This window comes from Hyperoodon ampullatus (assembly GCF_949752795.1).
Source record: "Hyperoodon ampullatus genome assembly, chromosome: 10".
NCBI classification, from domain to species: Eukaryota; Metazoa; Chordata; class Mammalia; order Artiodactyla; family Ziphiidae; genus Hyperoodon; species Hyperoodon ampullatus.
This window is the reverse complement of record NC_136923.1, coordinates 16,953,975-16,967,001: the sequence shown is the minus strand read 5'-3', so window position 1 is coordinate 16,967,001 and position 13,027 is coordinate 16,953,975. Positions and strand designations below refer to the sequence as shown.

Genomic DNA, 13,027 nt, shown 5'->3' with positions numbered 1-13,027 from the left:
ATGGACATATATATACTACCAAACGTAAGGTAGATAGATAGTGGGAAGCAGCCACAGAGCACAGGGAGATCAGCTCGGTGCTTTGTGACCGCCTGGAGGGGTGGGATGGGGAGGGTGGGAGGGAGGGAGATGCATGAGGGAAGGGATGTGGGAACAGATGTATATGTATGACTGATTCACTTTGTTATAAAGCAGAAACTAATAAAAAAAAAATTTTTTTTTAATAATAATAATAATGCTTTGTAGCTTGGAATACATACCCCCAATATACTTCACTAAGAATCAGAAAGAAGTCATGGTCACTTTAATACCTTCCAATGCCTGTTGGAGATATGGAATTTTGTCTCTGTTCTACTTCAAAAATAGAAAGATTAACAAAGCCTTAATTTCACCCTCATTTTACATCTGTATCTTGTTCTGATAGTCCTTTAAGCTTTCTTATTCTCTACTCTGGTACTGGAGTGGACAAAATTCTCTCATTGCCTGGCTAAGAACTCTTGAATCTCTGCCTCCCCCCTAATCTACAGTGAGGAATCCAAGACTTGGAACTAAGAAATAACTTTTACTTCTTACCAGCACTGGATTAAGAAAACTCATACAGATTCTGTGTTATAGCCATGGGAAAAACAAAATATATCACATGAGCATCTGAAAGTAGTTGGCAATATTAAGTATAAGCCAAGAATTAACATTTCATGTTTATACCAGACGTCAGGTACACCACTGCTCTCTCTGAGCTGTCAAAAAGCCTAATACAGAGAGAAAAGGTCAAAGAATCCTGAGGGAGGTTAGTGGTGCTTAAAGGTTATAATGATGGAAAAAGATTGTTTTAAGTCTACATATGCCACCACTTCAGATGTCATTTCACATCACAAGTGGAAAACAGAATAGGCCTTCTTCAGACATTTGCGGAATACAGTATGTTTTGGCAGCCGTGTTGAAAACACACTATGGTTTCTGTAAGCCAGCCAGCACAGGTCCCCTTATCTGAAGATCAGTGATTACAGATGACTGATGGACTCGTTTCCTCACCAGAAAACACCAGCCTGTTGTTATTACTATAACAGATGTAATGTGATCCACACATAATTAACTGAATGTATAAAATGCCAGAAGTATACTTAGTCAAAAGCATCCCTTAATTTTCTCCCCCAGTTTTCACAATGATATAATGAAGACTCCTCCCCCTAATATATCAAGAATTACAGTGAAGATGAATCAGAACAAATTCCAGGAACTGACTCCACCTGCTCACTGATAAAGTAAGATACACTCGTCCTCTTCCCCTTCCCTTCCCTTCCCTTCCTCCCTCTCTTTCTCTTTAGAATTTATCAGTACAGAATTCTATCTTTAAAGAATATTTATGTGGAACTACAACATTTAAAATTGGTAAAAAAAAAAAAAAAGAATTGCTCTACTTGAAGAGGGAGTTGGGGAAATTTGAGGTCTGTACACTAAGCTGTACCCTTTCACTAACCCTTAGAGCATTTAGCAGAGAATATTTTGAAAATTACTGGTATGCATGATCTTCAAGCTACATAAGCATTTCCTGAAGTGGACTTCTCAGAATATTTGGTCCCACAAGATGTTATATAAACAAAGGGTTCTCTCATCAAGTAAGTTTGGGAGAAGCTGTCCGCTAGACTCCTCCTCTGGGATATGTAAAATTAGTACTGTACTATTAAGCTCTGACAGGGACTTCCCTGATGGTCTAGTGGGTAGGACTCCACGCTTCCAATGCAGGGGACCTGGGTTTGATCCCTGGTCAGGGAACTAGATCCTGCATGCCGCAACTAAGACCCCCTCGCAGCCTAAATAAATAATAAAATAAATAAGTAAATATTAAAAAAATAAAAGCTCTGACAAATAAAAGAAAGATGCTTTCTTTTGCTTTCCCCAGCATTTTTGCAAAAGTGGGATTTTTTAAAAAAACTGCCTCACTCTTTTGCATGATGCCTGTTGCTGTTGCATAAGAATACATAGTGAAAAAATGTTGCTCAATGTCACACAAATGGTCTGTGAGTAAAAGTATAAAACCACAAGAGAAAAGGAGTCTATGGTAGGAACACAGAATTTACCTTTACCTATTGTATTTAATATATCAACCCATGAATCAGATGATCTTATCAGGGACACAGTGCACAGGAAGGTTCCTTATCTGTGAAGGGTGACCAATACTACTCAGTGCAGAGAGTACATATGTGTCATGTTGTACAAAAATCAAAGGGGAAATTAAAAGAAGTGATAGGAGTGGGTTGCAAAATGCATAATATTTCCAAATATATTAATGTCACTGAAAACAATAAGATTATTTTAGAAAAAGAAGCAAAAAAAATTTTTTTTGGTTGCATCACACAGCTTGTGGGATCTTAGTTCTCTGACCAGGGATCGAACTTGGGCCCTCGGCACTGAAAGCGCCAAGTCCTAACCACTGGTCCGCCAGGGAATTCCCCCAAAATTCTTAAATTTCTAGATTTACATAAAAATTTATCTTAGGAACAACAAATGATTTACTTATAGCTACAATGGAAGAATTAGTTACAATTCTGCTTAATTGTTGTATTTACTCTTGGGAATACAATGCTTCTTCATGGGAACTGGGCTTTAGCTGACATCACTGACCTTCCAAGTTCATCTCTTTCTAGATAAAATCAAATGTGGTCTCAAAAACTACAGAGTTTGTACTTACATATAATAAAACCTCACACATTAGACCCCCATGGCTTTGCTGTGTTTAGTTGATTGGTTTATCCCCATTTTGGGGGCATAAAACATTTGCTAAGAAAAGTAATGATGTAAACTAGACTAGATGGGGAGAATGTAAAATGAATCTGGAAAACTGTTTCCAGAAGGCTTGAGATGCTACTTCCAAATACTGCAGGCCTCCAGGAGCCCATAATTAGCTGTTTTAATTAGCCTTGTTTGGAATTGTTTTCTGTACTCCTGAATCTAACCAAAGTGAATTTTTAAAAGCTATAAACAATACTCTTAACTCTTAGACACATATACCCTTAGGCTACTGAGTGAATGAGGCATTTTTAAAGATTAGCATTAATTGAATGTTCTTGAGGAAGAGACTTCTAACTGTGGCCCACAGGTTAAAGGCACCCTCAAACCAAGTACTGTTCGACCCATATTGTTAACATTTTGGAAAATTTTGCCAACATATAGTTTCTAGCTGTTCTTGCTTTCTCCATGGCACTAATCAGCTGGAACTGAGCATTTGAACGCTTTGGGTGGTTTGAACATTTTGGGTGTCATTTTTCATCATGATATATTGTTGTTCTTACATCTTCTTGTTGGAAGAGTTAGGATAACTTAAACTAGTTATTGGATCTAGATCTCATCACATCTGGGGAAACTGAAAGAAAGACTACAAAGGCCAAATAGATAAAGAAAAAAATAAGAGAGAACTTATGGTCGATTACATTATTATTAAAATTTTTTGTCGCTCCTCTCTGTGACAGAATGGTTTCTGGCCCATTTGATCAGTATTGGCCATAATATGTGTTTCGCAAAATAGAATAGGAGGGACTTCCCTCGTGGCAGAGTGGTTAAGAATCCTTCTGCCAATGCAGGGGACACGGGTTAGATCCCTGGCCTGTGAAGATCCCACATGCCGCGGAGCAACTAAGCCCGTGCACCACAACTACTGGGCCTGTGCTCTAAAGCCCGCAAGCCACAACTACTGAAGCCCATGCGCCCTAGAGCCCATGTTCTGCAACAAGAGAAGCCACCACAATGAGAAGCCCACACACTACAGCAAAGAATAGCCCCCGTTCACTGCAACTAGAGAAAGCCTGCGCACAGCAATGAAGGTCCAACACAGCCAAAAATAAATAATTAATTAATTAACTAATTAAAAAATAGAATGAGAGCAGAAATGATGTATATATACCACCTGTGAACAGACTGAATGAGTCTGACAAGTGTCTTTTCTTCCTGCCATGAGAATGGCATATCCCAGACAAGGGCTACTTTTTCCCAAAATAAACAGGTCACATGGAATATAGCTGCAGCCAACCCATAGCATAGAGCCTACAAAACTGGAAATAACTCTTCATTATTATAAGCCCTGGAGACTTTGGAGTCATTTGTTACTGAGATTTTGGAGTCATTTGTTACTGCAACAGAACCTAGTAAAAGCTGACTGATACGCAGCAAATTTTGTATAAATAGTGAAAATAATAGCTCTATGTGTTTAGTATGCCAAGCGTGTCTGTGTGTAATGAATTTAACTTAAAAGGACATTAGGAAAAAAGCCATAGTAATAACTTAACCAGCAAATGGAAGATACGTGTGACAAAACCCTTAATAAACTCAGAAAAGAACTGTATTTTCTATGTTGTAAAAATTGCATATGAAGTAAATGATGCTGTTAAGTGATTTCAGTATGTTACTGGGAAGAAAACAAAAAATTGCCCAAGTCTCAAAACCTGGCCCTGCTCATTAATCTGAAACACTTGGCTGGCCCCTGCAGACCTCTGAGAATACAGAAAGGTGATCCTGTGATGTTTCTTTGGATGCATTGCATTGACTGACTCTTGTAATCTTACTGAAAACGTTGCATATGATTCATTTTTAAATTTCTTAGTTTTAAATACTGGTATCCTTTCAAAGTCAAACTTCCTAAACTTAATAGGGAAAAATAGCTTTTAAATAAGAGCCAGGTCTAAAAGGGAAGAAGTGACTGATTTTGAAAATCCTCCCCTACAATATCAGTCTGATTTTTACTCCAGATGGGCATACCCCCTTGAGATGAACACTCTCACAGAAACACACAGACACAATAACAACAATAAACAAATCAAAACTACTCAGGGGTAAGATGCCTGGAGGATTAAAAGCTACACACACTTAACCAATGCCCAGTTTCTGTGATTATCAACAAGCACAGGTGACTGCCCGGCACCTACCAACTACTCCACACAGGGAAAGTGGATGAATGCCATGGAATATTGAGCTACACGCCTAGGCACACCAGCAACCGTGCTCTCTAAGGCAGCTAATGTTAATGAAGGAAAAAGTCAGCTGGGATAGGAATTGCCTAGCTTATAAATAAATGAACATCAATGTCTTATATAAGCCAAGAATTCCACTTCCCTTTTAAAGTCCAAAATGTCCTACTTAATAAAATGCAACTCCTGAAATACTTCAATGCTTACACTTGCTCCATCATAAATGACATTTCTCTACTCCTTAAACCATTTCTTGAAGGCATTTAAATTTGTACAACGTGATGATAGTGGGTCTCAAAGTGTGGCTCAAGGCCCCGCTGAGTCAAAAATCTCCTGGGTCATTCATAAAGAATGCAGATTCCCAGAAAAGACTCCACACTAAGGAATCAGAATCTCTGAGAGTGGGATCGTGGAATACACATTTTTAACAAGTCCTCCAAATGAGCTTCTTATACAGCCACTAGAAACCATGAAATACAGCCTCTTAAGACACACTGTATCTTATACGTCTCTGGTCCTAACCTGCTTGTGCTTGTGCTTATTTTCAAAAGCACAGGTCTATCTAAAGGTGGCAGAGAGAAGCCAGCTATACTCCCAACCCGTTCCCACTTCCCCCATGACACACAATGGACCTCCTTTGCTCTCAGTGTGACCACGTGACTGGGAACCAGTCAGCAGAATGTGCACATAGGTGACATGTGCCATCCCCTCCAGGCACATGTCCACAAGAACCATCCATGGGTCATCTCTCCCCCTTTTTTCCCTGCCAGCTGGACCAAGACAGAGGCAGAGACCACAGATTTTAGATGCTGAAACAGAGAGGCATAAATGGATGAGGCCAGAGATCTATGATCAAAAGCACTTGATGTGGATTTTATCTGAGCAAGAAATACAGTTCAGTTTAAGCTAATATATTTTCAGGTTTGTTAACAGTAGCTCATGTAAGCTTAATTAAAACACCAGTACATATAAATACATTTCTACAGCAAAGCAACGAACATTTAACTCTCCTTCTTGCTGGCGTACAGATTAAGTCTTAGGTTTCACCTAGCACTACTATGTTTTTTGTTTTTTTCTGACAAAAGCACTGATTAACAATCATCCTTAATTTCTGCTTGAGATGTCAGGAATCAAAGCCTTTACCATCCTTGATTTGTACTAAATTAACAATGCAATTTTTACTTAAAGCAGAAAACATCAGAGTTCTCCTATCTTAAAGTAAGTTCTTGTAGAAGCACTATCACTCTAACAGTGGATTTAAACTTCCAGCTCACGCACGTGATTTTTTTTTTTTGATGAGCTTAATGCTCCTTCCGACTTGTTTGTGGGTGGATAGAATCACAGCAAGGAAAACTCGGCGGTCTTTCGAGTGGGAGAAAATGATTTTCTCACTGTACTATAGCAGACTATTTATGGGATCTGAGAATGAAATGCGGGGGGGGGGGCGAGCTTGAACCCATGCTGCTCTGATGAAATACATGTGGAGTAGTCACTGGCAACCCTGAAATTTGGGGGAAACTCACTCAGACTGAACACGTAAATAGTAATGAATGCACAGTTTCTTTAAATTGGCTTCTGTGACCTTGCCTCCTTCCAGGGCCATTTGTGGTGTGTTCAGTTCTGACTTCAATCATAAAAGGATGCTGGAACAGCCCAGTGACGGGTGTAGCCCTAACAATAATGCCCTCTACATTAGTGATGAGCCTTTGGTTGTAAAAAACAGAAACCCACTAGACTCAGCTGAAAATAACAAAGGGAACAGAATATATATCCATATACTGGGGCTGTTGCATAGCACCCAAGGGCAAGAAAGCAGCTGCCAAGGGAGGAAGGCTGGAGAGCCCGCGGCCAGGCAGTCTTTAGTCTTTACTCTGTCCCTGGTCTCTGTTTTTAGCCTCTGCAAGGCTGCATCTCTACGCCATGTACATCAGCTTTCTTGGCATGATAGAAAGGATCTGCCTCAAACTTCCAAATTCAAAACTTAGAGCCTGTCAGGTCAATTTTCAAACTGGCAGGAGAGAGCAGCTGATTGGCTCAGCTTGTGTCAGGTGTCCTCCTCTGGATTGGCCCAGCTTGTGTCAGGTGTCCTCCTCTGGGCCAATCAGCAGCGGCCAGCTGGAACATGCTAAGCGTGGTTCCAAGCCCGTGGAGGCAATGGAGGGAATACCCAAGAGGAGAGGCAGTTACTGCTTGTGTCGTTAAACAAAACACAAGCGAGTCTAAAACCTCCACCACATAATCCAACCCTTACGGCTGGAGGAAGGAAATCCAAGCGCTGTCTAGAAACAGGTTTTCTAAAATGGGGTAAAAAATGTACAAATTTACCCTGGGGTACATGAAGAAAATATAATAAGCCCTCTTTAAAAATTTACTTACGTATTTTAATTTTATATTTTTCTACCTAGTAAACATATTAGGATTATAGTATATTTTTATCTATCTATCTATATATATATAAATCAGACATTTCAAGCCACTCACATATATGCCCCTGGGGACAGGGGGGTTCCTATTTATCTTTCTATTTCCTTGCACCCTGAGAACAGTACATTTAACTTGGAAAGTGGTTTGTGTAGGGTTCAAAAATACTGACTTGAATACATTCCTATCAAGTTTATCAGCAATGCTTTCAGTTTCTTCTGTATTTAATACTAAGATTATTCAAGTAAAGGGCCATATATATTACAGTAAAATAGAATTATAAGATGTAAACATCTTCCACACGTCAACAGATATTTGATGGATGCATGAGTAAATCAAAATATGAATAAAATAGATGGATGGATAGATGGACAGATGGATGGATAGATGGACAGATGGAAGAAGGAAGGAAGGGAGGAGGGCAGACTCAATGAATATTTTTAAATTCATAGTTTCCACATTCAGGCACTGTGGAGAAACTCAGGATTTTTCATCTCCATTTCCAACTACAAAATGGATGCTCCGCAATTAAGACTATTTGAGACAACAGACATTCCCTTTAGAGATCAATTTTACTGTTATCCACATAGTAGCACCTGAGGTTTATGTGTCAACCGATTCAGAACATACTTGTCTGAATACTACTACGAATTTATTAATATTCTGGACACCCATGAATGTCAACAGTCACATCAGCATTGGCATATATTCAAAAAACACTTTTACAATTGTGATATATTATTCATTCAGTCTACAGATGGATTCTCTCTTTCTTGTGACATGTTAACATATCTGACTCCCAGGCTTAGAAGCAATAAATTAGGAGCAATATTCTATGGTGCAGAGAGATGCTTATTCCTCAATAACCCACCAACCATCTGCTTTATCTAGATTTCATAATTTGTGATGGTATAAAGACCTGCTACGATGCAACTTTCAGATACATTGCTTCAGGGAAGGGGAAACCCTTGGGTTCTCAAAGAAACGTTTTATATAGTGACCAGTGATGCAAATGCCATGGGAGCCAGAAAGCACATTCTGCCCATGAACATATTATGTATTCCCTACTTCAAAGTTTTGTAAAAAGCTGTTGTTTTAAATTTGACTCAACTACAAACATGAATAGTAGAGTGTAGTTCAAGGAAAAATGAATGCCTAAGCCAAGGTGGTGCTAAGGTTACACATTAAGGTATTTGGGGAACCTACTGTTTTGAGTCAAAATCACATCCCAAAACACTAAGTAATGTCTCATCGCCTTGATGCAAGGTCTAGCAACCACACAAGTGTTTCCAGAACATTCCTACTTGGAAATTTTTCTTGAAGTTGCCCCATCTAAACTACCTGAGGTGACTTGTTTTTTGGTCCTACGGAAAGAAAAAAAAAGATGTTGACACAGAGGGTGTAAATCCCATGCCATCTGGTTATGTTGCTAACAGTTCTCACCTCTGTCACACCAGGATTTACAAAGCAATTTTTAGCATGAAGTCGCTTCATCCTCCACTACCTGCTGTTTAGCATCTCACACTCTTCCTTTTCACATCCCAAAGGATGGCAGTGTCCAGGGCTGTCATTGTAAGAAGAATATGCACAGAGCACAGATGTTGGAAGCTGGATCAGAGACCAAAGCTGTGTGCTTATGAAACACTGGGAAATACTCAGGTCTATTTTTAACTCAGAATAAATCTCATCAGGCATCCTTGGACAAAAACCAAGTCTTTATTAACATGTATGTAGGCAATAACTTGATTGACCTATGAATTCCTGTCTAATTAGTATTTATCATGAAAGGCCCATGAACTAGTCTTGTATCCTTATTTATATTAGGATAATTTTTTTGTGCATTTGAATTTACAACGATCTTGTAGTGGTATCAGCAACTGACCGGTAATTACACTAATTCCCAGCTTTTCACGCTATTGGTAATTAGATTGATAACTAACCCACGGATAATCCATGGCTGGTACCTTATTTTTGGCATGTCGCTTCCTAATTTTACAGCTAATTTTCAAGAGGATACTAATTCCTTTCACCTTAGAGAGATGTTGGATTATTCTGCAGAGAAGACAATGAATAGGAAGTAGCAGAAAGTGTCACAGAATGAGTGGGAGATAAGACCCCTCTCAAATGACAGTAACCTGCATTGCTTAGGAGTAATGGGGACTCCCAGGAAACATTTCTGTCACCCATCAGGAAACAATTTTTCCTTCTATGGCATCATATACATGGCGATTGCTCTTAAGCAAAGCAACCCCAGGTTGCTGCTACTTTCTTATAAATTATCTGCATAGACAAATTATTTAAGGGAATTTGAATAATATATTCAGTTTCCATACTTTGGGACTCCTATTTGGGTTCTTTTTTTGCATATCTCCCTTGTCACTTACCCAGTTCCTCTCCATACTTTTAATCAAAAGAATCTCCTAGCAGATGATTTATTTCCACCAAGAGCCGGCACCCTGATTAGCAACTAAGCAGCACTCAATAAATAGAGACTACTATTATTATTTGTTATTATTATTATTTCACCCCTGTGTCTACTCTGTCAGGCTGTGATTCTGTTAGAGCATACGATAGATAATAAAATACAATGATGTCTTTGGTAATCAGAAAATACCAAAATTAAAAACTTCCAACCACTGAGAAGGGACCAAGTAGAAGTGAGTAAAAGTAATACAGCAGTTAAGACAGAGAAGGGAAGGTCATGTCCTGCAGAGACCGCGGGACTTTGTGGAAAGAGGACACAATGGATCACAGCGGGGCCATGTGCGCCCCATATCACATGTACTGATAAATCCTGGAGTCACGGCTTCAGCTGCTCTGTGCTGCCTCACATCCTCCACTGAATGAAAAGTCCCTCAGTCCACAAGGGGATGAAGCGGAGCGGATACCAGCTGCTGTGGGCAGAGTTCACCATCATCTGTCAGTGTCTGCACCTGTCTGCTTGGCACCCAGCGCATATTAGTTGTTAAATGCTTCCACCTCTAGAAACAGAGTTTGCAGTGCATTCTCAGAAAGCATCTGTAACTGGCCCAATCTAAAGAGGATTCCTTTATTCATTTCATGAATGTGTTCGTTTGTTCAACCGTTGTTTACTGACTGCTTGTCATAAACCAGCCTTGTGTCAGGCACTTGGGTGCAGAGCAAACCTGGACATAGGCTCTGTCTTCAAGAAACTCCCAAACCAAGAGGTCAGGGCAGGGGATGTAAATTGTGACTTCGCAGACTCAACATTAGGTAGACTTGGATCAATGACAATCCTGTTTTCAGCATCTAAATCTGACGCTCTGGTCCCTATCATTTTCCTGCACAATCTAGCAAGCAGGAAGATATGCTTTTGTTCAGTCGTTCACTCCCCCATGCATGCCGCAGGGTCTTAACAGCTAATGCACCGCATCTGGGAAGATTTCTTTCCTTCTTTGCCAACAATTCTACTGACTTTCACAGTCACCCCAGACTGTGAGCTTTAAAAATGAAAAGAGCAAAAAAAAAAAAAAAATGAAAAGAGCACTATATGAAGTCACCAAGGCAGAGAGGAATCATTACTTAGAGGATGTCATTACTTAGGAGAGTTGTGACTGGCCAGCAGCTCTCCAGTTTCATGACAATGGAAAAGATTCATCTTTTGGAACATGTTTTATCCAACAGCTTATTAAGACTCCCTCACAGTGTGCATGCCCAGTCAACTAAGAGATCCCCTCCTTTGTTATCAGCAAGTATATCTAATCATAAAATGTTTAAAGGAGATCACTTAGACTTTTAATTTGGGTCAACAGTTCCAACACACATCATAGACAAGACCGCCCAGGACACGGGTTCGTGCCCCGGTCCAGGAGGATCCCACGTGCCGCAGAACGGCTAGGCCCGTGAGCCATGGCCGCTGAGCCTGTGCGTCCGGAGCCTGTGCTCCGCAACGGGAGAGGCCACAACAGTGAGAGGCCCGCGTACCGCAAAAAAAACAAAACAACAACAACAACAAAAATCCCTTCTTTTCTTTTGGAAACTATGTCTTTCTCATCTCAGTGCTTGCCAGTAGATGGAGCTGACTCTGGTTCTCTGCTGGAGGGGAAAATCTCATGAGCAAGGCTGATGTAATGAAAATCAGGAGCCACTGAGCAACAGGCTGTCTGGTCCATTAGGATCTTTAGCACTAAGGACCAGAAGACCTGGAGTTGCCAGGAGCCACCTGTGCTACCACAGGGAGTCTACATGACAATGGAATCAACATGGAGGGAAGCAGAGCCCAGAAACAGCAAGAAAGACCAACCGCTTATGAAATTGGTTAAACCACTGGGTCCAGTAGATTGGGTTCTCAGGGAGCAAATATTAAGAGGATAAAGATTTTGACCAAAGCTCAAAACCCGTGAAAGCAAGGAGGCAGAAGCAGGATTTGAGATAAGAAAGAAGTCAAACTGTGGTGATCCAAAAAGCCTTGGTCATGCTGGAAGGAAGCTCTGGATTGAGTCCTCCCCACTAGAGCTGTCCACTGTTGGACAGAAAGGGCTGACCCCTTATATCCTCTCCTTGTTCAGCCACCAGATGCAGGCAGCCCCTGGAAGGGTGAGACCCTGGGCAAGTGGCTCCTGCAGCCAAGGAGATCAGGAAGAAGCTGAGAGCTGGAGGCCACTGGCTGACCCCACTGCCTACAGTGAGGCAGCGAGTCATTCTGGGTGGTACATTGCTGTGTCAACCATACAGCTCTAGTAGAAAGCACATGCTCAACCCAGTTATATGAGCCAGTAGACTCCCTATTTTCTTCAAGCCAGTTTGAGCTCAGTTACTTTTACTGCTAATCAAGAGAGTCTATGCTTCCCTTCAAAGTCACAGGTCCTCTGAAACTTCATGATTTCAGCAAAATATACACTCCCGAAGTAGACTGGGGAGCCCAATTTAAACTCATACTCACCAACACGAGGGCAAGCATGGCAGCTAATCAAGCCCCAAATCTGCAGTCTGCAGCTGGCTCAGACATTTCAAATGATCAAATACTGAAGATGGGAAATGTCTGTTTTATTGGGCTGAGGATTTTGTGATTAAAACTGCCAAGTCACTGGGCAACAAGGACTTTGGTTTGGATGTCACAGAACAAATAAAGTCCAGCATACTGACATTTGAATAAGCTTTATTATAATGGGAAGAAGACTTCGCAGTTTCACCTCTGGTCAGAAAGATTCTCTCTAACCTATTTATCTCTCAGGAATTCTCATCCTCTCAATAACAGAATGTGTTTGCTTCTCTGAGAACAATGATTCATACATTAATAATGCCTTCTTTGTTCCTGCAAGTGACCAAGTTTGTAACAGTGAGCATGAGAGGAAAATCCAACCAGCACTTCAGGCTCTTACTAGGGAGCAGTACTTATTAAATTATTTTCATATGTGCAGAAGTTCATTTTCACTCTTGGTAGCTATTTTGTTAACCTTCTGAATTTCCAGCAATATTTCAATTTATAGCAATGTAGCATAAAATTTGCAATTCCAACACCCCAATAAAAATGATGTGAATACACACACATATTTCATTTTCAATATATATATTACACATATATCAAGAGGTACAACAGCATATATCAATAAGCATGTGTAAGCATGTATGCATAAGGCAGGAGAGGGAGGGATAGAGAGAGAGAGAGAGAGAGAGAGAGAGAGAGA

The 13,027-nt window shown here is 40.4% G+C and overlaps 1 protein-coding gene across 1 annotated transcript in view; it reads right to left on the bottom strand.

Moving 5' to 3' along the window:
- The window catches only part of CNTN3 (contactin 3), a gene marked incomplete at its 5' end in the record, with an annotated part of 246,338 nt that overhangs the window by 141,929 nt on the left and 91,382 nt on the right, over nt 1-13,027 (bottom strand). The gene's annotated exons all lie outside the window — the stretch shown is intronic.